The sequence below is a fragment of the Ceratotherium simum genome, chromosome 2, assembly GCF_057802395.1.
Source record: "Ceratotherium simum simum isolate JZ-2026a chromosome 2, ASM5780239v1, whole genome shotgun sequence".
In the NCBI taxonomy this organism is placed as follows: Eukaryota; Metazoa; Chordata; class Mammalia; order Perissodactyla; family Rhinocerotidae; genus Ceratotherium; species Ceratotherium simum.
The window spans coordinates 99,303,212-99,327,479 of NC_141901.1; positions in this window are offsets into that span (position 1 = coordinate 99,303,212).

The window sequence follows — 24,268 nt, forward strand, 5'->3', positions numbered from 1 at the left end:
TGCACTTTCACTATACGTAAACGGACCCTCAAATAATACCTAAGGTTGCTTATGTGATCCGATATTTTGCATAATTGTATTAACCTGTCCACGTCCTTTGGGGAGCCATTTGGCAATACCTGGTAAGGGACATGCACCATAATTCCACTGGTAATTGTCCACGACAGGGAAAGACACATGTGACCGAGGTGTGTACAGGGTGGTTGATCTAACAGTGCAAAACTGCTCACAGCTTAACCGTCTTTAGGAGGAAAATAAAAATATGCTGTGGTTTAATAAAACGAAATACTATATAGTTGTTAAAATGAATAAAATCCACATGCATTATACACATATTGTTAGGTTAAAAAAAGGCAAGAAGCAAAATCGTCTGCTCATTTTTCATGGTTAAGTTAAAAATGTAATCCTTTAATGAAGCCTTCTCTGAAAAATCTCATCCAGATGAAACTAATCCTTCTTCTTCTTCCTACGGAACTTTAAGAATTCCTTCTTACCCTTCACTCTCCGTTACACGTACATTGTGAACCTCTGAAATACAGAAAGGCCCTAGTCATCTTTGTCCCCAGTCTCCCAGCCCGGGAGATTGCTCATGGCCCACACTCAGTCAACAGTCGTGCAGAGACACAAATGCACACGTGTGCACTTCTCAATACTCCCACATGTCCCATGACTTGCTCATGTCAGGACATCTTCATTATCCCCATGTTTCTGGTGAGGAATCTGCAGAACGTTACGTCAAGTGACCGCCCTTGGCCACCGAGGGCCGCGATGGACGAGAAGCCGTCTCTCTTGCACTAAATTAGACCTCAAGAAAGTGGGATGGTTTGAATTTTATGTCACTTGCCTGATGTACCTGGGAGAGATGGTGGAAGACCCTCTTGGAGGCAGGAGAGCAATATGTGAAGAACCTTAGAGATGGAGCCAGCACACGGAGCCCAGAGAGGGATGACTTCATTTCAACTCAGCGTAACTGAATATTCGTAATGTGCCAAGCTACTGCTCAGGCTCACAGGGTAGAGCAAAGGCAGAAATCACGGGGGAAGCGCCTGGAAGCATCGCCACTGAGCAGGTTTCAGTAAAGGTCAACTCCCCGTCCTCTTTTAAGGGCAGAGTCGGGACTAGAACCCAAATCTCCAAATTCCGAGTCCAGCATCCTTTCGACGCTGTCGTGGTCATCAGGGGGCACCAGGAAAACCCATCTGTAGGGAGGTCGTGCCTGCATACCCGTGCAGGTAAAAATGACACCACGTATTTCTGACAGCTCCTTTGCTCTGTCGCCTCAGCCCCAGGCTCATTTTATGCTCACATGGCCATTACTCTCCATTAGCATACTAATAAATGTTTATGAGATTATACTGTATAAACTATAAACTTTTACATATTATTAATTAACCTTGTACATCGGATTTCCCAAACGCTCCCCTGAGCGTTTACTGACTTGTAAAACAGGAGAGTGGTGTAGAGGGAGCCGTGTCTGCAGAACTTGTCTCATCTGCTCTGTCTGGAGGGAGGCGTGCGTTTTCATCTGTGTGTCTCTTAAGAGGAGCCACAGACAGCTTTGTATTTGAAAACAGCAGACCTGGTCTTCCCTCCTCCCAGTGTGACCTTGGCTAAGTTTTCTAACCTCTTAAAGGCCCATTTTCTTTGTTTCCAAAGTGGATGTTATGGAATGCCTGTCTATGCAGTGCTCGGCACCTGGCAGGTACCCAGTAAACGAATAGGTGCATCAATAAACTGGGTGAAATGGAACCAAGTTGGAAGCAACAAGTGGGAATGGCCGGGAGTCAGTTCTATTTGTTAACGGCAGGAAGACCGATGATGGGGGTTCCTGGGAGTGGATGACCCACATCCCAGTGTAAGAAGGGTGTTCTCGCTGAGGTGTGCAAGGAGAAGCTGGAGGAAGAGAGAGCTGCCTGCAGTGGGAGGGAACACTCGTGAGGTTCCATCTATTCTAACATCCGGGGATCCTATGACTGATCTTTCAAGACTGGAGAGAAGGCAAAGGGGGAGGGGGTCACTCAGGGTCTTGGATTCTAGTTTCACTTTGTTGCCGACTAGTTTTACCGTTTAGTCAAGACTTGAGACACTTATGCTCCCTCTGTTCTTTTATCTATAAAATTGCGATAATGCACAAATTCACAAGTTTGATGTGATGATCAGAAGAAAGAATGACTAAGAAGGCACTTTTAATAATAGAAGCTGATCTTTAACCATTAAGTCAGTCTCACCATTTGGAAAGCAAAGACACCCCCAGCCCGGGCTCTGTCACTAACAAGTCACGGGGCTTGGGTTGACTATTTCTCCGCTTGCTTCCCAAGTAACTGATCTCATGTGAATGAATCTTCTCTGCCAACATCACTGGGGTGTGCTGAGAGTCAGGTAAGGAAAGGATGTGACTTGGTGCTTTGTAAACAGAAAAGGCCGTGCGTGTATGAGGCACCCTCAGAACACCCGCCTTATTTCAAACCCGTTACAGCCTCAATTTCTACCCTGCCAGGCCGAGACCTGTTAAGTACAAAGCTGTCGTTCAGATCTTTATGTTTGCCAGTGCTTAGCCAAGTGAATTCACTGATTCAACACACATTTATCCCACACCTACTCTGGGCCAGGCAGAGTGGTAAGCGTTGGAGTTAGTTCAAGGGGGCATCCTGTCTGTGAATGTTACCACCTCCAGGGCGGGAACAGCTTCACCCACTCTGCTCTCCTACAGTCCAAGAATGATGGGAGCCAGCTTCTACGTTGTTGACGGTCCCGTTTCTGGATGGCCTGGCGATGGCTGGTTTTGTGTGTTCCTCTGTCCTCGGGCACATTCCGCTGGAGTTCACAATGGCACTCACTCGGGGTCCACTCACAAGGTGGCTGGATGCAAAAGACTGGTGAAATGATTTACAGCTTTTGGAGACAGGTAAGTGTCTGGGGCCTAGAAGGTACTTTCCAAGGAGGAAGAGGATGCCTCTTACAAATACAAGGACTATGGATTGCTGTCGGATTCCTTTATCTGACTGCTGCCCATCAGGCCCGCTCTTGTTGCTAGAAGCTCTCTCCTGCCCTTGCCTCCTATCACCTCCAGACGTGCCTCTTACCTGAGTCCTGTGGGGTCCTGTGATCCCTGAATAGCTCGGAGGTGTTGTGAGAGCATCCGGAAGAATACTTCGCAGCTTGACAATAGATAACCATTTTACGGTTACGACATGGGTGGAAAGGGGCCACATCTCCTTAGTGCTCTGTCTCAGAACGAGAGCAACAACAGCGAGGTCCGTTGATCTCTATGCGGCTGCCTAGCAACCCAAGGCTCTGGGTGGAGACCGCCAGTGGAGCGTCTAAGGGACTCCTGCAGCTTTGCCCCAGCACATCTCCCCTTAGCCTTCGGGAACAGACTCCACCTTTGCTTTGGGAGAACTTCCCCCTATCATGCTCAGTCCTGTGCTTTTGGATGCCCCAGGGGTGGAGCACTCGACGTAGGCATAAATCAATATATCAGTTCTGTCTCCTGGTCACAGGGATGGGCATATGATCCAGTTCAGCCCAATGAGAGAGTTCCAGGCTTCAGGAAGAACCTACCGGAAGAGACAGTGTTGGGTGGCGTGATGGGTGTTTGAAGTTGCTAGCGGTGGAGAAGGGGACTCCAATGTGAGCCTGGGAATGGAGCCACCGCAGGAGCAGCAGAGCCAGGATTGGGACCCTGGTGACGTCATCGGCGCCTGAGTCAAGCCGTGTCTGAAGCCAGCTCTGCTTGCAGACTTTCCAGGACATCCCTTTTCTAGCTTGAGCCAGTTTAGTTTGGCTTTTCTGTCATTTGCTTCCAAAATGTTCCTACTGTGGTACAATATGTGATGATTTACTGCATTTTTGCAACTTGTCTAAGCAATAATATATTGAATTATTTTATTTAACTATCGCGCAAGGTTAGAAGGTAAGCTTTACGATCTTGTTTTACAAATAAGGAAACAATCTCACAGAGCATGTGACCCGCCTGAAGGAACACGGTAGGTGACGGGGACAGGACAAGAACATAGAGCTGCCAACTGCAGTGATTGCTAAAGACACATTCTCCCCAAACCAGACACTAATGGAAAGAAAATACGAAGGAGTGAAGGAAGCCACAGGTAAAGCGATTACACAATGCGTTATTTGCTGGGAAGTTCCACCCAAAAGTACGTGGATCCATCCAAAATGAAAACACCCTCGACCACCTTTGCTGTGGCCATGGCCTCGGTCCTTCAGGCCGTCGTTTCTCACTCAGTTCACTCCAGCACTTTTCTGGGGGGGTCTTCCTGCTTCCAGTTTCGTTCCTCTACTGTCCCTCCTCCACCCTACGAGGGAGTCATTTTCCTAAATGCAAATCAGACTATAGCATCGCATGCTTATAACCCTTCAATATCTTCCATAGCTTTTGAGATGAAGTACAAATTCAGCTTTGCACTCAAGACAGTTCACAATCTGACTCCTGTGTGTCTCTTGGGCTTCATCTACCCCAATCCTCTAGTCATAATGAGTGACCTCTGGTTCTGCAAATGCTGATTCATTGCTCTGCCTTTGTGTCTACCATTCTCTCTGCATGGAACCTGCATCCTTTTTTGCTTGGCAAACCCCTCCTTATCCTTAGAATCACCTTCATCCTCCGAATGCTCATTCCCCTGGGAAGCCTTTTGTGCTCCGTCACTGAGCTGGAGGTGTCTTCTTTGTGCCACCACTGCACTCTGGACACGCCTCTCTCACCACACTTCTTAGACGGCACAGTAACTGCATGTTCCTTGCTGCTGTCTCCCTAGACTGTGGGGAACGATTGTGCCCTATTCAGTCTTGCATCAAGGGGCCTAGCAGGCTGCCTGGCACATGACAATTGGTCGATGTTTGTTGCATGGAGATGGAGAAGGAAAGAACAGAGGGAGGGAATGTGGAAGAAGAGATCAGTGATTTCTCTCCTGTTTGACACTGTTCTTTAGAATATCATGCGCTGATGGTATACATTTTCTTTTATTAAATTCAGATAGTATGTTCTTCTTGGCTTTGATACTTGACTCAGTTGCTTTGTTTTATTTTTGTTGTATGAGTTTCTTTTAAAGAAAAATTTCATGGTGTTGAAAATTAAATAAACAATGTTTATTTTTCTGTGATCTCAGAACAATTAGGAAACATTGGGTGATGGGCTGGGGAGGGGGTGGTGAGGGTTTGTGGAGGGCGAGAGAGAAAGTAGAGATCAGGACTCTAAGAGTAGCATCTCCTGGTCCACTGCTGAAGCCTTTGGCAGGAAAGCAATTTATGCGAGGGATCTCAGAGCAAGGAACTTCAGTCTTCATGGACAGAAAGATTTCCCTTCCAAACAGGCCAGGTTTGGGGTCTTGTGCTTACTGAGTCTGAAGTTGGTTAAGAATCTCATCTCCAAGGACCTTATCTTAAGCTTGCCCCTGAAAACTTCCAGGGGGATGGTGCTTGTTCTGTGCGCTCATGCATCTCCTTCTAATTATGTTGCTTGCCTGCTCTTTCCTGTGAGTATTAAGTGCGCACGTGCTGCGCAGGGATTTTCCATGTCAGGTCTATTATTCTATGAGACTGAGCCTCAGTCATTAACTCTCACCTACTCATAGAAAGTTTAGCTTCCCTCTCTGATTTGAGAGATCTATGCCTCACAAGAGACATTTTATACTGCCTTAAAAGTGTGAAAGGAGCTTTTGGCAGATTGATTTGTGATTGAGACACCTCAGTGAGCCATCCTTCCATCCATCCATCCATCTGTCCCATAACCATTTTCTGAAATCCCATGCTGTTTCGTGTACTTTGCAGAAGCAGGAGGAGCGATGCCTGAACCAGAGTGGGGGTGAGGGGGGTGGGGTGGGAGGTAGGGGCAGGGAGGTCTCCCTGGAGGAGCAGATGCCTAAGACGCATGGGCACTGCTAGTGAGCTAGGCGGGCGGGTGGGTGGGGGCAGACGGAGCCCTGCGGGCAGGCACGAAGAGCTTCAGGAACCACAGTGGGAGGACAGACACTCTCTGTGCCTGCAGGAGCTGTCCTGGGATCTCCTGGATGGGCATTGCTGCCCGATCACCAGTGAGAGGGCCGAGTGCTGTGCTGTTTCCTGAGTGTTTCTCCTCATGGAACATTTAGTAAACAAGTCAGGTGTTGATGGCAGCAGCAACGGAGCAGCACGAGAGGGGACGCGATTTTGTTTATTGTCTACCAGGTGCCAGAAGCATGCATTCAAGTGCTCTGTGATGCTCCACGCATGCTCCAGGAACAAACCCCATTAGAGATAAAAGATAAAGAAATGGAGTCTGAGAAGAAAAGCCAAAGTACATTGCCAGCTTTGGGGACTAAAAAAATCCATAATCTTTCCGCTACACCATCTGTCTGTCACCAAGAAAGCTTCCCTTTGATGAACGGCTCTGAGGATCAGGACCTCCCTCCCCTCCCGACAGCGCTGGAGCGGAGCTTAATCAGCAAGCCTTGGATGTCGAGTCCCCTCTGGAAGAAGAGCGCCTTTCAGGGGAGACTGGACAGGACGTGGACGTGAGAGAGTCCCTTCAGTCAATTGATGGCTACCTTGAACCGTCTCTCAAGACTCGTCTTAAACCCACCCTCTTTGATAAGCCTCCCCTGACGACTCCAGAACTCTCTCTCTCTTTCTCAGAGTTATTGTTTGTATAGTACGTTTAGCAGCTAACCTCGTCCGGCCTTGTGGCAGCTCTTCTACCGTGGCCTTAAACTCGTATTTCTCTGTGGCCTTGTAAGTCATTCTCGTGTGTATGTTTTTCCCCCGATTAGATGATAAGCACCTTAAGGGCAGAGACTTTGTCATAAACATATTTTAGATCCTCCTCCCTCTCCAGTGTCCAGCACAGGGCTGGATGGTAAGGGCTCAGCCAATGTTGTTTCAGTTTCATACAAAAGGCCACTGCGAGAATTTCTGAGCAAAAATAGGATAGACCTCTATTCGCTGAGCTTGAGCACCAGGTGTTTTGTATTTATTAGTGATGGTAGAATTCAAAAATTGCCTCTGTAATTTGAAGCACCTCTCATCAAGGGCAGAGCCTGTGTCCCCTCCCCTGGGACTGGGCTGGCCTTCGATTTGTTCTGACCAGTTGACTGGGATGATGCTGTGTGAGTTCTGAGCCCAGCAGGACAGCCCCGCTGAGGCCGGCCCAGACTGCAAACCCACAGACTTGTGAGTTAAATAAGAGGTTGTTATTACAAATCACTACATTTTGGGGTGGTTGTTAGGCAGCAAAAGCTTGCTGATGTGTAATCTCCTTTAGTCATCATGATAAAGCCCCTGAAATAAATGCTATTATGCCTGCTTTGTGGATTAGGAAGCAAGGGCTCAGGTCACACAGCTGCCTGAGGGACAGAGATCTCTCTGATTAGGAAACCTGTGCTTTTTTCCTGTCTCTAATCTGTAGGGCATTACCTCGGGCTGTGGCTCTAACTGGCCGAGGGTTCCTGAGAAGACTTTCAGACTTTAGTAACACCCGGGGATGCCTTCTACGAAGGAGGAGTTGGAGCAACGTGGTGGAGAATGATGGTCGGTGGAGTCCTTAAGGGCAGTCGTGTGTTCGTGTCTTCTAGCAAATGTTCCCTGGATGGGGACACATTGGGAGGCATGTGTCTCAGCAGGAACTGGCCCATCTGAGGGGAGGGGACAGAGGAGTGTTTGTCTGCAGAAGTCAGGAAAGGTCCAGGGAGGCATGGTCCCCAGCGGGATGAAGGAACGGGCGAGGAAGAACTTGGGGGCTCTTTGGTCCCTGTGTTCAGGCTGAAGTGATGGACGAGGGGTCTCTAAGGAGGGAGAGATGACTGGATTCACTGGGCATCTCCCAGTCGGGGCCCATCTCTCATCCTGGCAGCCATCCTAGGGGAGGCTGAGAGGGTGAACTAGGTCACAGCTTGAAAGGGATTTAAGTGGCCTTGAAACTTAGACGTGTCCACTCTAAAGGGAAGTAATTAAAATAAGTGTCCCTTCACCATATTGTCTGGTCTGTCACATCATGTTCTACCTAACTTGCTACAAACTGAGGGGGCACCTACACGTCACTGCTGGCAAAGTTCTTGGGACGCCGCGGAGCAGAACCGTACGTAGCAGGAAGCTCACCACTTGCCCCATATTGGACACAGAGCAGTGGTTGCCCCATGAGATGGGGTTGGGGCCCCTCTGCAACGTAGTTTTATGGTAACCTTATCTGGCTTCACACGAGTTCCACAAACGGGCTCCGTCGGAGGGACTCTCTCTCCTGCTTCGGCAGTCAGGTGGGAACGGGCCTCAAGCAGAGGCCTCCAGAGACCCCCAGGAAGTGGGTTTGCCAAGACTGAATTCACCATGCCCTTTCGTTTGTCTGTAGTTTCTGCCCCGTGTGCAAACACATTGTGTTGGATTGAGTTGCATGACAAGTCTGTGGGACTCGGGGCAGCTTGTGTGATCCCATGTTATAAACCGAGGAAACTGGGCAAGAGGACATTACCCGACGTGCTCAAGGTCACAGAGTAAATCTGTGGTTGAGCCAGGCCTGGGCTTGGTCTGTTTGACCCCTATGCCCATGGTCTTGAGCTAGTCAGTTAAGTCAACTGAGTTGACACAACAGCACTTCCCACATGTGAGACGTGGGGGTGGAAGACGCTTTAGACGGGTCCTGTGCACATACAGTGAACGCCCGTGGGTGCCTGCCGTACGCAGACACTGCTACCTGCTCTACGCGGGGTGGCTCACTCAGTTCTCACAGTGGCTCTGAGAGGGCTACACTCCTTATCCTCATTTCCTCTGGGGAAATGGAGGCACAGAGCTGCTGAATAGAGCTGGGGTCAGATACAGGGGGGCTGGGTCAGAGACCTCTCACACGGTCACTGCCCCACCCTGCCATGACACTCGGGCTACTGGGGGAGATAGGAGCTGCTAACGACAAGGGAGCTCTCACCGCCTCCCGTCAGCAGCTCAGTACTGTTTGGGGTCAAACGCTTGTCCCAGCACCTAAAGCTGTCTGCCTTTGTTCCTTTGTTATTTGTGCATCGTGTTTCACCCGTAGAATGGGATTTTGGTATTATCTACCTCACGGTTAGAGAGTTATGAGAATTAAGTGTGTGTGTGTCTGTGTGTGTGTAGCTTGGGACAATCCCTGCCCTCAGTGGGGATGACCTGCATGTATGTCCTCATTGTCATCACCAGGGGCCGTGAGAGGATTCATTCCCAGAGGCAGGGCACAGAAAAGGGTCATAAGTTCTCAGGGGGACAGATTTATTTTCAATGGGATGGTCAGGATGGGCTTCAATGACAAGGTGAGAAGATCTCAACAGGAGAGTCACAGAATGAGGGGTTGAAGGGACTTCAGCATTTGTGCAATCCAGTGGCCTTATCTCACTGGGACCCTGGGGGAGGTGACCTCTCCATGTTTGCCCAGCTGGTTGGGGGCAGGGCTGTGACTAGAACTCGGTGTCCTCCCTCCCAGATCCGCTCATTTCACAGTTCTGCCTCCAGCGTCTGCCTGTGATGTCCCATGCTGGTGGAATTAGAGCCACACTTCCTCGATCCACCCTAGTGCGGTGCTTAGGGCACTGAGTTTGTCCTGGTTCATTGGCTGCTTTCTTCTGCCATCCCTTTGGGAGTGACCCCCCCGACGGTCACGGGGAGACCTTCACAGAAGCGAGGACTCGAGACCTGTCAACAGCCTCTGGATAGAAACAACGGACTCTCACTGAGCATCTGCTATGTCAGGTGCATCCTAGATTTGTCATCAATACGTGGGAACCCTATGAATTCCGTTCTTTATCTTTCTTTACACAGAGAGAAAAACTAAAGGCTTAGTTTTGTGGTGTCTTAGTTTCAGTCGCTTTCTCCAGGCCTCTCAGTAGGAAGACGATCGAGTCAGGATCTCGCAATGGTCTGTCAGACCCCAAAGCCCATAATCTAACCCTGGGACAGAAGACGCATTGCATCCCGTTTGATGACAAGTGGTACCTGCCTGGAGCCCTCCCTGGGAGATTGAGAGGAAAGGTCTTGAATGTGTTGGCAAGAATACTGTGCCCTGTTAACGACATCTGCTGTGGGTGAGAGCATGGGGCCTGGCAGCACTAAAGAGTGTTGCTGGCCTGCTAACCCCAACCCGTGTGCCTCCCTGGAGATCCAGACCAGGCTGAGGCTCCAGCTAGAGGATGCAGTGCTTGTAGAGGGGTCAGAGCATCTTGGCTTACTTTGTTCTTCTATCCACCCATCATTCACCCACCAAGCCATTCATCCACCCATCCACCTATCATCCATCCATCACCCATCCATCCATTTCTTTGTCCCTCCATCCCTCCATCTGAACAAACCTTTACTGAGAGTGTGCTCTGCGTAAGGCACTGGGTATGGTATGGTATGTTACTAAGGAGAAGCATAAGTCTCCTGGCCCCGTGGAGTTGAGTGGGGCCTTCTTCAAGCTGCTGTTGGGATAGCGTTAGGGAGGAGAGAATGAGGAATGGTTGATGCAGAGGCTGGGCATTTGGTAGACCATGCACAGAGAACCAGGCAGGTTGCTCCCCACTCCTGCTTCTATGGCCGCAGATGAGTGTCCAGCCGGCCAGCTGGCCACTGGCACAGTCTGCGTCTTTGTGTGAAAACCAATGGAATCACATATGTGCTGCTCCCAGATGCGGTCCCGGCACCAGCACTTTCCAAGCGGGAGGGTCTGTCGTGGTGTTGCCTGCCAAATCCTGTCCAGAGGACTGAGGCCACTTGGCCGGCTGAGCCGGGCTCAGTGCCTGTGCGGAGAACTGTCTCGCTACAGAGACCAGGCTGGGGGCGGAGGGAGGGGCAAGACCTTGGCTGGGGTGTGTGTGTGTGTGTGTGTGTGTGTGTGTGTGTGTGTCTTTAAGCTGGATTGAAGCCCTTTCTCGCTGGCTCTGTACTTGAGATACTTCAGCAGGTGGAGGACAAAGAGGCTTTGTGTGCTCTTCACGGTGCTCTGTGCTGAGCATGATGTACATCCAGGAGAAACCCAGCCCAAAGCCATGATGTTGCCCCAAGCTCACACCCAAGACACAATTTGCATTGGTTAGAAATGAGAAGGGATGGGTGGTGGGACCCAGTGGAAAAACAGTGAAATCCAGTGGACCTTAAACAGATGTGAGGGCAATCATTTGGTTTTTCAGGTGAAATCTTTACGAAAATCTTATCAGACACTTCATACCTGCACACACAGAAAAATCGGTAGAGTCTACATGTCACTGCCTGTCTGACAAAGGTAAGGGCCACTTTAGATTTTCCTTGAAGACTATCGTGTTTTTACATTTAGAGTTTGTGTCGGGGGGAGGGACGGGGCAGCCCCTCAGATGCCTTTCTTGTCTTTTTAAGCCTCACCTGCTCTTAAGAGCGACTTGCACTTTGTCAGCCGCAGAATAATGCCTGGCGTGCAGGCTAGCATTTTAGATATAATTGAATTGCTGGGGTGCGTTAAACATTGCAGGGTTTTAAGCCGAGAAATAATTTAATGATGTGGCCTTTAGGATTGTTAATTAGCACTGTCTGTATGAGCATGTAACAATAACACCACCTACCGTAAAAGCGAATGTTCTACACTTCAGAACACACATTTCTCTAGGGCTTCCCACAGAGAAGCTGTCATTAACTCTTTCTCTGACCAACGCTTTTAGACACGCTCTGTAGGGTCATGAATTCACCTCCTGGCCATTCCCGATTCCTTCTCTACATTTATCCATGAGGAAAGGTGGCACCCAGGGAAGCATGGAGATCTGTGAGCAGAGCCAGCTGCAGTGGCGCGAGTGAGGAAGAGGTGATGGCTCTTTTCTGCAAAGCTCTTGAGACACTGTCACTCCAGAACCAGAAGGAGATTCAAGCTCAGCGTGGAGACATGGGACCCTGTGCATTGCTGGTGGGAGTGCAAAATGGTGCAGCTGCTATGGGAAACAGTACAGAGGCTCCTCAAAAAATTAAAAATAGGACTACTGTATGATCCAGCAATCCCACCTATCAGTATTTATCCAAAAGAATTGAAATCAGGATCTTGAAGAGATATTAACACACACATGCTCATCACAGCATTATTCACAACATCCAAGATGTGTAAACAACCTAAATGCCCACTAACAGATGGATGGATAAAGAAAATGTGGTGTACATATACAATGGAATATTATTCAGCCTTAAAAAAGAAGGAAATCCTGTCATATGTGATGACATGGGGGAACCTTGAGGATATTATGCTAACTGAAAAGAGCCAGTCATAGAAGACAAATACTGCATGATTCCACTCATAGGAGGTACCTAAAATAGATTCCTAGACTGGTTGCCAGAGGCTGGGGGGAGAGGGGAGAAGAGATTTCCTCATCAGATGGCATAAAGTTTCAGTTGCAAGATGGATAAGTTCTAGAGATCTGCTGTACAACATAGTACCTATAGTCAATAGTATGGTATTTTACACTTAAAAATTTGTTGAGAGTGTAGATCTCCTGTTAAGTGTTCTTACCACAATTAAAAAAAGTCATGAGATCAGGTCATTGGAGGCAAGGTTGTTGGTTCACTCCCTGCACATCCAGCTGGAGGAAATGGCCAGTGGCTGACTTCTCCACCAGAGTTGAGGTGGGTGAGTCTGAGCCGTGAGTCTGGAGGAAGCCCATATTGCAACATGCACTGTGTCCTTTGGCTTGTTGAGACTGGAGGCTGAAGATAATGGAGGAATTTACATTATGACAGCCAAGTGCCTTCTATCATCCACTCTTCTCTTGAGTCACAAGTATCTTTTTCTTCTGAAGACATGTCTCTCCTTCTGTGAGTCAAAAGCAGCTGCATTCAGGTGTTCCAACACAGACTGTGCCTTGTCCTCTATCCAGCCACACTTCCCCATGGCCATTCTGTGAGCCTTGACATCTCCCACGAGAATTCCACCTTGGAAACCTCAAGTTCCCACCTCTTCCTCTTTGAGCACAACCTACTCTTCCTGCTTTCTCTCTCTCCCTAACCCATGACCTCTTCTGGCCACTAGTCCAAAGGTGGCTGTCGTCACACTCTCCATGCCCGTGGGGAACGTTTCTGACTGATCTCGCACTCTTTCCTACTAAGCACAGAGGCAACTTTGGGATCCTCCTCCTCACAGGACTCTACCCATTGGAGTTGACACCTGAGATGAAAACTATTTACCGTTCCAACTCCAACCACTTGGCCCTTCTCTTTCAACCCGTCAGGCTAGATGCTGTGGTTGATCATCTGAGCTCTTCATGTGCCCCCAGTCCCCTTGCACACGCACGTGGTGTGCCGTCCAGTGACGTGTGCCCTGCACTCTCACGCTTCTTCGAGTGTTTTCTTTCTACGTGGAATTTACGCCACCACACATTTGTGGTTTCTATGTCGGAGCTCCTCCTGCTTGTTCTCTAGTAGTGTCTTCTTACATTCTCAAAGCAGCTTTCCGAGCATCGCCTGCTGTTTCGGTGCCCCTAGTCCCCCCTAGCGCCCCCGTAGCTGTTAACCTCACCTTCTGTCTCCCTGGGAAAACTGGTAGAGGCTCCCTCAGCCTCCTTGCTCAGCGTCCTCCCCTCTTCCACAGGTTCTCTGAGCTCCTCCACATCTCACTTGAGTCTTTGCAATGACTCTGCCCGGAGTGCTGTGTCCTCCCCCTCCTCTCTCCTGAGATGCTCACTTTTCTTCCACACCTGGTGAGAGCTCATCCACTTGCTAAAACCTTCCTTTGCTCACTGTCTCTCCCCACAAGCCAACGTGGATGTCCCTCCTTTTTCCTACCTCGTCTTCTTCCTCCTGGAGTGAGGTATTGATCCCAGTGAAGTGGCATTTCTCTCCTTTCTAGTCTGATTTTCATTCCAAACTCTGACAATATCTGGAATGTGGCAAGAATTCAAGTCATATGTGTTGAGTACGTGAGTGAGTGAACTGGGAAATGGAGGCAGAGACCAGACTTTGCCAATCTCCCCTGGCTGATCATCCCTTCATCCTTCCTGTGAAAGCTCTTTATCTTTACTGTCTTCCTCAGTGATATCTGTCATTCTCTGTCGCTGGTTTTGTTGTCTATACACAAGTCTATACACCACAGGCTCCTGGAGGGAGTCATCTGCATCGAGATCAGGTATGTGCCTCCCCAAACGTCTAATCTGGCACCTCACATGTATTGTTTTATTAATATTTGTTGAATGAATAATTCTTCAGTTGCCCTTATATTATTTTTCTCAGAATAAATGCTCAATACAGGTTTGTTGAATTAAACTGAATTTAACCCTTTGTCACAGAAATGCCTAAATATCTAAAAAGGCCTAACAACAGACTGGATTGTAAAGTTCACGAGGGTAGGGCTGGTGTGCCTATCATGTTTTTATATTGTTCCGAGCAGAATGATGACAAATGATAAGTACTCAATAAACATTTGTTGATGAAATGATGAACATCTTTTGTCCTGTCCTTAGGAAGAAAGCAAACCCAAGGAACTGAGTAATTCTTGAACCACTTTTTATGAAGGTCCCCAGAACAGACGGCGTTTTTCCCCTGAATACAATTAACCAACCCAAAGGCAGGAGGGCAGCTGTCATGGACCCTTACTCCCTTCCCTGTTCTGTGAACTCAGCTCCTTTGGATTCAGTTCAAGTTAGACATGTATTTATTTAATCCTGAGGCTCTGCCCTGGTGTTTGGGTTTCCAGAATCACTAGCTCAGACTGACAGCCATGTCATCTTTCTGCTGAAACACTTTCCTCAATAGATGGAGTCTGGGCCCTTAAACACAGTGCGTTCCCACACGGGAGGGTGGTCCTGTAGTTCAGCATCGAGGGTGGCGTGGGCAGCGCTCTGAGATCTATTATGTATGGGTCCGTCTTCTCCAGGGTTCCCTCGGTTGTTTCTCCTTCTGACACTGCACCTTGTGCCCAGTCTTCTGTCTCCTGGAGCCAGACCTGCGACCCCCGCATGCTGCCGGCTGTGGTCCCTCCTGAGGACGTGACGTGAAGGAACGCTTCCCCATCAGACTCACCATGATGCTCCAGGTGAATGTTCCCTGATTTCTGGAACCGGAACTTGGACCTATGTGGTAGACAGACCTTCCTCGAGCTTTCACCGACATGCTGTGAGGAGATCCAGCGTACCTCAGTTGCTTCCAAACACATGAGGCAGTGCCTTGTGGAGACCTCCGTTCTCTCCTGGATCACCTCACTTTCTGACGTAACTGCTACTCGACCACAGTAAAGAGGACAAACCGCTGTGGGGCTGGTTCGGAAGCGGCGGCTCCCTGCCGGTGGTTTTCTCTTGTGTCTGGGCTGCTGTGAGCAGTGGCAGGAGCTGTTGGGCCTCCCGGCAGGCGTCGTTTTCTGTGAAACTTCATGAAACCCTCTCCTGGGGCGAGCAGAGGACATGACGGCATCACATTCTGTTATTTCAGTGGAGCTTTCTTAGTCTGACTTGGCAGAAGCCAGCCGACACACCGAGAGCGGGCATGGGGGCACCAGCGGGGTGCGGAAAAAGCCGCAGCTCCCGTCCACGCACCGGAGCGCGAGGCGGCAGCAAGGTCAGCTTTCCCTCAAGATACACTCAGGACGCATCCACTTCCCCACATCTCCTTGACTCCGACTAGAAGCCAACAGGACCGCTCCGGCTGGACTCCTGCAGCGGCCTCCCCACTCGTCTCCCGGCGTCCTATCGTGCCCCCTCAACAGCAGCCAAAATTATGTTTTTAAAATACAAATCAATTTAAATGCTTAAAACTGTTCCACATCTTTGTGTCTTTCTTAGAATGAAACCCAATTCCTTACGATGGCCTGCCAGGACCCCGGAGACCCGGCCGCCCCTCCTTTCAGACCTCACCCTGTCCCACGGCCTCCCTCAGTACCTTCTGACCCGCATGGCCTTCTCCCCTGTGGATTCACCACGTTCCCTCCTGCCGTTTGGTCTCTGTGCTCACTCTTCTGCCTGCCTTTTCAACTGGAATTGCACGTGGTTAGACCTTTCTTGTCATCAAAGTCTCAGCTTACGAACAACTTTCTCAGGGGACACCTCCCTGACCCCCCAAAACAAAGTGGACCCCCCACCACCCTGTGTTACTAGTGTATTCCTCTCTACTTGGGCTTCCTTGTTTGTCTTATTTGTTCCTCATTTAGAGTAAGCTGCCCCTGAAAGACCGTTATGCAGGGATCATCACTGCATCCCTCAGGCTCAGAAAAAGGCTCAAGGTGAAGTGGGAGGTCAATGAATCATGGCTGGACATTTGAGTGGATGGCTGCATTCCCTGGGTCCTTTTTGCCTCTACTTAGACGGCCCAGCCATACCTCTCATTTATCCGTCCTTCAAGAAGCATAGGATGTAGCTGACAAGAGCGTGGGATCTGAGCCGATACTGTTGTGTTCAGGGTCTCACTGTGCCCCAGGCTAACGGGGTAACTCTCCCAGCCTCATCGACTCACCTCTACGATGGGGATAATAATAGTAGGGCAACCTCTAGACTGGCCATGTAGACCAAATGGCATAACATGTTATTGGCATCTGACATACAGCAATTGCTCGATAAAACGTCACATTTGGTCAGTTTATGCAGGGCAGATGGATTCAGCTCAAAGCCTTGGGAGGAAGAGCGACGCCTGCCCGGCCCCACTTTCAAGAGAAATGTTCACACACAGGCCCCGGTGCAGAGACCTGGGTTCTGATCCCGGCCCACCACTTAGGAGTCCCATCATTGGCTCTAGTTCCCTCCCTTGTAATGTGGAGAAAATTATGCACCCCTTGCAGAGTTGAGGTCAAGAGTAGAGATAATGCCTAGAAAACATCAAGCTGGGCCTGGTTTAGGGCTCATCAAGTGGCATCCACTGTTCCGTGTCCCCGGTGCCCAGTGGCGGGTTTGCCGTGTGAAGAGGAGGGGGGAGGAGGAGGGGGAGGAAGGAAGTGACGATCTGTGGAAACCCTTCCCAGCCCGTCCAGAAGCACGAGCGTGGCCGTCCCTTTTGACATCCTCTCACTCACTTTCCTGCCGGGGCTGCAGGGACCAGGCTGCCCCCTGGGGTCTGCATGTTTTGTTCCCCCTCCGGCCCCACTCATGAAAAGTGCTTGCATCCAGTGAGTCTTTCCTTTGCTGCTGTGAAGGCACTGGGCGATGGTCACAGAGGTCTGTTCCGAGCCAGGTGAGAATCAGTAAGGCGACCCCTTTTTCACTCCAGCAGGCAGCCAGCTTTTTTCTCAGCCTGCACTCCGGCCTGGGGCCCACGGGCCCCACAGGCTCTCGGCCTGCGTCACCTTTGCAGTAGTGGAGACCTCTCCCCTCACCTCCTCTGTCCCCGATGGCCTCAGGGATCCCAGGTCCAGTGCCAGCCCTGCGCTCTGCCCAGCCGTAGGGGGCAGGATCACGACCAGTCCTGTGCTTGGAAAGTGCTCCTCGACTCTAAGGGCTGTGGGCGGTCAGAGCCCGACCATAGACAGTCTCGTTTTGCCGCCGTGTCTTTGACACTCTCTGCAGCACTTAGAATGGGCGGCCCTGTGCGTGCAGAGCAGAGCCCTTCTCCCACCTCAGAGCTCAAACCCCGCCTTTGCCAGGAAGCCTTCACCTCCCCAGGAAGATGTAGTCACTCGCCCCCTGTCACATTGTGGACGAAGGTCACTCTAAGGCATGTTGCGCCACATCTGGGCTCTGCCCTGTGCTCTGCCAGTCTGTGATCCCCTCATGGGCAGGGCCTGGGTCTTAGTCATCTCTGCATCATTAGGACCCATCCTAATGCCTGGCGCACAGCAAGAGCTCAGCTGTGTTTGCTGGATGGGAAGGATGGATGGAAGGAAGAAAGGAAGAAAGGAAGGAATTAATTACTTTATGGACCTGGAAATTAGCATAGATTCAAGTCCTGGCACTGCCAATGACTGCTGGGTCACCTCAGGCAAGACATGCAATCTACTCCAGCCTCAATTTCATTATCTGTCAATGGAGGAGATAATCCCCCAAATTCCTTCCAGCTGAAACATTTTGCAATCTTATGCCTCTAAGCCTGTAGTTCTCACTTCTTTCATACCCAAAGCCACTTTACGTAACAAATATTTTGAAATCCTCTTTTGCCAACATGAAGTGAGTTGCTCTTGTAGTATAACACACCTCCAATCAATTAGAAAACAATGAATAAAAGGAAATTAATTTATGATAAAATAATATGTGTTCCTTTATGTAAACACGGAGCTGGGACCCCACCAGAAGACACAGCAAAGGAGTCAGATGCTTGTTCTTCCACGAGAGTCACTTTGAACGATGTGTTGCCATCATTAATCTAACTGTTTTTAACAATAAATTGACAGAATCGTCACATCCAGAAAATTCTGGATGTGTAAAACAAAGATAGATTTTAAGCTCAGACAATTATACACAGGCTTTCCAACTGTGTGAATGTCTGAGGGAGGGAGGAGGACCCTTGATAGTGCAGGGCTGGCCCAGACACTGAGGGTCTCTAGAACCTTTGGCCCACGCCCACTACCTACCAGCAGGGCCTCCAATCATGCACCAACCAAGAACCTCCCCACCCACCAATATCCAGAATCCAGTGTACGTGATGGTGCCCTTCCCACCAAGAACCAGTCGCGTGCAGGGCTGGCTTCACGGGCATGTGACCTGTGTAGTCGCACAGGCCCCTGTGCTTAGAAGGGCTCTGTGCTTGTTTTAATGCTCTGTCATCTCTGTCTTAAAATTCTTAATGATTTTTGAACAAGGGGCCCTACATTTTCCTTTCGCACCAGGCCTTGCAATTTACGTAGCTGGTCCTGGCCATGCAACCGGAGAGGATCCTCTGTCCTAAGAATCTGAAAGATTAATGTTCTAATGATTATCTTGCTTTCCTACCAGTGCTTTCTTTTAATTAGATAAATTATCCCTCATTATTTTTATCTGTTGATTGATGATCAATTTATTTATTCATTAAACCAATACATATTGAACTTCCATTCCATACCAGGTGGACTCTGGAGTCAGAAGACCTGAACTCCGATCCTGGAAGAGCTCACATACCCTCGGGTTCTCTTTCTTTAACATGGTGTTATTAATAATGACTATCCTTGCTCTTGGACAGAATAAGTGGGAGTGCAGAAAGACACTGTGCATTAGGAAGCAAATAGTGCACTGTGATGCAAATGCCAATTGCTAATTATATTATTGTGCTGCTCTCCATCTGTGGAGTGAAGTTTTCTCCTTTTCAGTTAAATATCATGGAATATGACACTCTTGACAGGGCATCAAATGTTAACTTTCCTATGAAAATCAGGAAATGAACAGAATAATTGCAGTCAGCAAAATCTATCAATTTGGGTTTCACTAGTTTGGAATTTATGATAATTCATAAAGAATTTTACCAGATTGAGAAAAAGGTATGTTAAATTCAGCTAATCACAGAATTGTGGACGTTTAGGCTGAAAAGGACTTTGAAAAATTATCCAGTGCTTAATCTGCTGTAATGCCCTTATGAGTCTTCGTAGTGCCAGGGCTGGGTGACTCTCGTGATGTGGGCTGTGGAAGCATGTGCTTCGAATGCTAAGAACTCTTAAAAAGGCAATTTAGCAGCCTTCTTATGCTAATTACAAATTGTTCTTATCTACCCATTAAAGCAGGGCAGGACAGCAGGCCTTCTACTCGACAATGCTTCTTCAATCTAGTTGTATTTTATAGCAACAAAACTGCTCAGAAGAGACAGTTTATAATTCACACTTTTCACTAATTCAACTCAGCCCTAAGCAATTGATTTTTTATTAGTAAGACATTACTGTATTAAGAAGAAATAAAAAATATAAAGACTAACTTTAAAAAGTATTATGCTTAGAATCCACTGGGAGAGAGTTAATTGGTTCAGAGGTTGTTACACAGCAACAATTTGTGCTTCGGAGGAAGACAGAAGCTGGTCTTGCTTTAATTTGGTGGAGTTACAGGCTGAGTCACGGTACAGTCGAGGTACAGTGTTGTGCCAAGGGTGATCCTAACACTGTCACTTATGGGAAGAGAGGGCCTGCATTTGGAGACTGGAGTCCTTCACTTTGTGGTGCCTTTATGCAAACAGAATTGATAGGAGCCAAATTCTTGAATGGATTATTAGCTGTATATGGTTTATAGCTGAGAGCTTGAAAATTAATACTTTTTGATAACATTAAGGAAATAGCAGACTTTATTTTGATAGATTTTATATGCCAACCCGTTTATACACACGTGGATGTGTGTGTGAGTGCACTTGTGATATGAGGCACGAGAGGTCAAAAGTCATGCCCTTTGATGATCCCAGTGGGGTGACTCAAGCACCTTGCAGGCAGAATGTCACTGTCAGTGTGACATCCTCCTGCTGCTGCTGAAGCTCACAGAATGTGGAAACAAGGCAGCCACCTGAAACGGAGGGGCAGAGGTTCAAGTGAGAGACACAGGGAGCTGCAGCAAATTACTGAAGGCGTTTTCAGAGTGTGTTGGAGGAATCAGAGGTTCCCTAGAAGTAAATTATTTAACACTTAGTATTTAAACGCTGAGCTCTAGGAAAGTGTGCAGGCAAAGACTAAGGCTTATTAGTAAGGGGTCTGAAGCCAGAAATGGGCATTCCTGTGTGAAGGGCGTGGCACAAGGGCCAAGGGCCTGAAAAGGACAGACATTCCACAGGCTCCCCATCGCAGTGTTCTTCAAAGCGTGGTCTGCCGACTACCCTCATTAGACTCACGCAGAGCTTGTTAAAAACGCTAACTCCTCAGCCTCACCTCAGTTTGCAGAACCAGGAGTGTGTGTTCATAACCGGCCTCCTGGGTAATTCCTAGTCACACTGAAGACTGAGAATCAGTTCTTTCAGGAGGTCTAATGTCTGTCACCTCTCTGGAATCTATGTCCCACGAGGACAAAGGACCATGTCTTGCTCTCCAGTGTATTCCTCGCATCTAGTTTAGTACATCGACCATAAAAGCCACTCAATAAATAGTTTTTGAAGAAATAAATGAATAAATGAATACAAGGAGCCATAAACTGATATCAAAGCCCACTATACATCTTTTATAATTCTTTGGATTTTGGTAGTTGAGCCAACAGATTCTAGATCTTACTTTAGAATGGGATTAGACATTTTCAATAAAATCCATTTAATTTATTTTTTTTTAAATCTCGTCTCTGAGAACTTTGAGGAATTGTTATACATAGGTACCTCGAGTAGGTGGATTCTTCCTGATTATCGCAGTGAAGATTTTGGCACTCGGTGTGGGGAACGCCAGGTGTGTAGTGTCCCTTACCAAATCCCTTCTTAAGTAAGCCTGTGTCTGTGTCTGGTGTACGTTACACACCTAGCGAGAGAGGTACCGAGAGGAAGCGTGCGTGAACTCACAGCTCAGCCAGAGGGAAGCGTTCAGAGACAGAGCTCATCGTACTCTGGAGTTTGAACATCTCTCAGCTTCCTCCCTGCTATGTGACCTCAGGACACGGCAGGGCTGCAACCCAAGCCTAGTCCTTCTGCCCCAGACAGAGGTTGTTTCTTAAAACCCACTCAGGCCCTTCTTCTCAAGTTCTTCACACACTTTTCTCCAGAAAAAAGAAATCCTTCATATCTAACGGCGGGTCCTGGATTCTTTGGATAGTTTCCATTTTGAGTTCTTGGCATCACTGTTCCCTCGGCTCAGGTTACCTTTCTGATCTCCCTTCTTTCATCTGTTGAAAATGGATTATTTCCTTATTAGCTTGAAACCGTTCCTGTTCACCGGGAGCAGCCTGCGTGTGAACGATGCTCCCTCTGGATATTGCTCAGGACCCGTGGGCTCAGAAACTCTCCCTGAAAACAAGCTTTCCTGAGAGTGGGATGGCATTGTGTTTTCTGGAAAGGGCCGTCATCACCAGGAGACTCTCCAGACCTCTGTCCTGAGAAAGCTGAGCCCTGCCGACCTGCGCTGGGAAACCACAGCAGAGTGTTTCCTGGGGTCTGAGAGATGCCTCTGGGGCCTGTCCACAGGGGTGCCTGGGCCTCAGGGACGTGGTGAAGAGACGGGGGAGGGTCTCCAAGCCCCTCGTGCTCTGCCTCCATCAGTCCTGCTCCGAAGTGTTTCATCACTGAAATTCTGCTTCTTAGTTCATAAGGATCTTATTTCTAAATATTTTAGACATGATTCTTATAGATTCTCTCAAATTTGAAACATTTCCCAAGGTTCTTAACCAGGGTGCATGGATATTATTCAGGGATCTATGAATATGGGTGGGAAAAATTTACATGTTTGTGTTCACTAACCTATAACTGCAGCTTATCATTTGTATTAATTATGATACAGGCAAGTCACAGGCGTATTAGCAAAACCCGTGGTTGTGTCACCAATAGAAATCATGGATATTTTCATGTCACACGGTGCTTGCTGAGGATATCTTGAGACATTACATTTACCATTCTTGGAAATTCTGGTTGTCCTTCATCCCTCCCATAGGGCTTCTGATGCATTGATGAAGACGCACATACGCCACCACAGCACAGTGTTTTAAATATTTTGATAACTAGATTTCAGTATTATTAGTGTCTTTGGTGGTTCACTGCATTTTCTTTTATTTGAAAAGAATGATTCTGACCAGAGGTTCGTAGTCTTCCCCAGACTGTTGAGTGGGACCACAGAACAAAGCGGGTGAGAGCCCCTGAGAGCAGCGGGCTGTCTGCAGTTGGTGGTTGTAGCTAATGGGTTAAAATGAGAAGTGAAAAGAGCCCTGGGCTTGGAACTAGAGGCCTGGGTTTGGCCCCAGCTCTCCCTCTTGTAAGCACAAGAGTGAGTCTGAGCTCCTTCTTGTTACCCCCGCTGGGTGATGGAGGCTCAATACACAGCGTGGGCTCGCCCCGTCTATGGCTCCCGTATTACTTCTTTCATCACAAACATGCATGCGTTCGCATTTTTCTTCTAAAACAAAACCCTGACGATGCTGCCCCGACCTGCCAGACGATCTCGCCCGCCTCTCAGCCCTGCTCCCCCCGCCGCTGCCCCGCGTCAGCCCCAGAGGACTGTCTGCCACGGCAGCTGTTCGTTTCCTGCACACCTGTGCCCTCCCGGTCGCTTGTGCTTGTAATGCCTCTCCCACCTTCTCCACCCAGAACACGCTACTCAGACTCCGCCTCTCTCTGCAGCCTCCGTGATGCTCCCAGCAGAACCCCCTCGTGTTCCTGAGCACTTGTTCCTCTGTGACAACATTTCCCGCATGTTACATTAACTTGTTTTTTCCACATTTGGGTCTTTCATTCTCTGTTATGCTATGACTTTTTCAAGCTTGGGATAAGGAATTGTATGAGAGAGGAGGCTTGTGCAGCTTGAGAAAGCATGTTGCTATTAAAAATGCATTCATTTGATTTTAACCACGGTATTCCTTTTATTTTGAAATTCCAGATACCAAAGAGGATTGGCGATTTTTATGTGAATCCAAAGGTGGCATTTACAAAAGGTTGAGAAGCATTGGTCTACTGAGGGAAATGGATGAAGAAATCCAGGATGAAGATACGTGTGGGAAGTTCTGGGGAGGCACAGCGGGGACTTAGCCAGGGGTGATCATCGTCCCTGAGAAGTTCCAGTCTATTTTCCCCTCCTGAAATAAACTTGCAATCAAGCCCTCACCTCTCTCCTGCCCTTCAACGCCATAGAGTCCCCCAGGAAAGAAGCAGCTGCCAGGCTGGAGCACCAGCAAGGTCGGTAGGGTCTTCTCTCCTGCCCTTCTCCTGCTCTGGGTCTCAGACTCCTGGTTCTCAGGGTGGTATTCTGGCTGGAGAGTCACTGGCTGTTGGTGGGGCCATTCCGTCCATCCGCCCAGATCCCAACAGCTGAGGCCAGAGGGGCCGTGTGTGGACCTGCTGGGGTTGCGAGGGGGCTGTCTCTTGTGGCAGAAGGTGGGAGAAGGACCTGCATCTGTGAGGCCCTGTGCTGTATGGCACCTTGAACCGTGTGACAAAAGGGTACGTTAGATAGTCTTGACGTTTTATAGATAAGGAACTGAGGATTAGAAACGCTACGTGATTTGCTGGCATCTCAGCGGTGGTGCTGGGATTTGAACCCAGATCAACATGACTCCATTCTTTCTACTCCAGCATCTACAGCGTGGCAGGTGGGAGAGCCACCCCCTTTGTCTACCCCATGGTTTCCCACAAAAAGGCTAGAAAAGTATGTTTATTCATTTTTAGCTTTACGCTTTTAGACTAATTCTTAAAAATCTTCTTTGGGTAAATTGAGGACAATAGGGATGTATTTATAATACATTAATGTCTCATCGGTTTGTAAAGTGCTGTCACAAAATCACCTTCTTTGACACAATGTCCCCCCATCCCCATTTGTAAACGAAGTTGAGGCACAAAGTGGTGAGGTGACTGACCGATGGGAGGTTGT